Genomic DNA, 2,741 nt, shown 5'->3' on the forward strand with positions numbered 1-2,741 from the left:
TGAATTTCATGTACTGGGCCCCTGGTAATAATAATAAAGTATCAATAAAATATATTTTAAAAAAATAATAAAGTGTAACTCCATTTCTCTGGGCGTTGCTTGGTCTTTCTCCAGTCTTCTGTAGCAGTACCACAAGCCTCCCAATGCTTTTGTGAAACGAAGTCATGGAATCTGTCATAAGCACTTGCCAATACAACATGGGAGCACTGATGCAGGTGCAATAGCCCTGTTGGCATGGGCCCCTGGTAATAATAATAAAGTATCAATAAAATATATTTTAAAAAAATAATAAAGTGTAACTCCATTTCTCTGGGCGTTGCTTGGTCTTTCTCCAGTCTTCTGTAGCAGTACCACAAGCCTCCCAATGCTTTTGTGAAACGAAGTCATGGAATCTGTCATAAGCACTTGCCAATACAACATGGGAGCACTGATGCAGGTGCAATAGCCCTGTTGGCACCACCACTACCACCAACCTGGAACAGCCTCAGGATATCCTCTCGCAAAGTGACCTTCTGGGTGACCTTTTAAACCTTGACCTTGGTCCCTCAGTCAATGTGCCAAGGTATCCTCCATGTAGGAAGGAGCCGTGGATCTCTTGAGAGAAGAACTAGATATTCTGGGGGCACAATCCTTCATTCCATCACCAGTGCCTAAACCTTTGCTCCTTTGCCTACTGCTGCTATGGTCAGCAGTGGTCTGGATGATCTATTGAACTCAACAGGCATAGGCATGCCACCTGCTGGGTATGTGGCTCCTGAGGCTGTCTGGCTGCCTGCAGTAAAGGATAAAGACTTGGAGATTTCTGGAACATTTACTCATCACCGAGGGAACATCTATATGGACATGAATTACACCAACAAATCTCTGCTACAGACTTCACAATCCAGTTTAACAAGAATAGCTTTGGTGTCATTCCCAGCACTCTTCTGACCATCCATACCCACTGGTGCCAGACCAGGGCATTGATGTCTCCCTGCCTCTCAATACCTGGGCCCAGTCATGAAGATGGAACCTCTGAATAACCAGCAGATGGCTGTGAAAAACAATATCAATGCCTTCTACTTCAGTCATCTCATCCCACTCAATGTGCATTTTGTAGAAGATGGCAAAACGGAGAGCCAAGTCTTCCTCGCAGCATGGAAGGATATTCCCAATGAAAATGAACTTCAGTTTCAGATTAAAGAATGTCATTTAAAAGCTGATGTTATTTCCAGCAAGTTACAAAACAATAACATTTATACTATTGCCAAGGGGAATACGGAAGGGCATGCTGTACTAACGTCATTTGGATCTTGGCCGAGCTATGTAACCAGCCAGGAAATCCCTGAAATGTAGAGCTCCTGAAGTCTCTCAGTACATCTATCAGGTCTAAGACAGTATTTTGAAAAACTAATAGACTTTGGGCCACTTTGTGATTGCTCCAAGCCAAAAACTCTTAACTGGAAGAAACTGTATTACCATGTAGAATCTGAACCCAAATACATTGAGGCCACCCACCAAGGTAGTGACTACTCTAACCTGTGCTAATATTAGGGCACAGCCTACTGGGCAGTTTTAGCTTCCTGTGAACATTTGTAACCACTGCTTCACCTCACTTCCCACCTCTTGCCACCTGCTGCTGCTGTCTGTCCTTACTTGTGGGCTTGTTCATACTGGGCCAATGAGTGTAGTTTAATATTTTGTAATTGAGAGCTCATTTCAAAAGCAGAAAAAACCCTAGCTTGTTTGGCTCAGTGGATAAAGTGTCAGCCTGTGGATTGAAAGGTCCCAGGTTCGATTCTGTTCAAGGGCACCTGCCCAGGTTGTGGGCTCGATCCTCAGCAGCTGACCAATGATTCTCTCTCATCATTGATGTTGCTATCTCTCTCTTCCTCTCTGAAATCAATAAAAATACATTTTTTTAAAGGACAAATATCAAAGCAGGAAAAAGTGTCACTAAAAAAAAAAGGTTTGAGAACACAACACTAACCTATTCTTCCTTCTCTCCAAAACTTTAGTATTCTTAAACAATTATAATACTTTCATAACATTGGCTATTTATTTTTAGCAAATTAGGTTAAATATTATTTATATTGCTTAAGTTTCTAAGTGTGTTGGAAGCAGAATTATATATTATATAATTTAATTATAATTAATTATTATATATTAATCTATTTATAATTATGTATTAAATTACATATTATGTATTTTGTTATATAATAAATTTAAAGCTGGTGCTTGAGAAAAATATGAGTTGGGTATCAATAAAGCAAATCAGTTTAAATAGCATTGCTAGTAAGATAACAACAAAAACAATAGCAAGAGATTTGAAATTTAAAAGTCTAAGCATGTAACCAATAGCATTTGAAATGTATTTTGTTATTTTAATCATAGGTAAAAATCAAAAAATATCCTTCCTATTCCTGGAGTTCCCAAACAGCTTCTCCTGATCACCTCTGCTGTGCAAAACATTAGTAAATTTTCTTTGTCCTTGTGGTATACAAGATGGGGCAAAACTAGGTTTACAATTCTTTGTATGGAAAATAATATAATCCTATCTAATAAAGATGGAATATGCAAATTGACCATCATGCCATCACAAAGATGGTGGGGCCCACAGCAGAGATGGGGTTTCCATAACACAAGATGGCTGTGCCCACAGTGGAGGCTAAGTTCCCATAACAAGCCTTAAAGAGCAATCAGCAGGGACCTGTGGCTGTGTGGTGCTGGGCAGAGGCAGGAGACCTGAGGCTGTGCCCCCC

General features: G+C 40.1%; 1 pseudogene; it reads left to right on the forward strand.

Moving 5' to 3' along the window:
• Window positions 1-1,393, forward strand: part of LOC102767764 — a 4,367-nt pseudogene extending 2,974 nt beyond the window's left edge.
• The last annotated feature ends 1,348 nt before the right edge of the window (window positions 1,394-2,741 follow it).

The sequence above is a fragment of the Myotis davidii genome, unplaced genomic scaffold (assembly GCF_000327345.1).
Source record: "Myotis davidii unplaced genomic scaffold, ASM32734v1 scaffold1798, whole genome shotgun sequence".
Lineage (NCBI taxonomy): Eukaryota > Metazoa > Chordata > Mammalia > Chiroptera > Vespertilionidae > Myotis > Myotis davidii.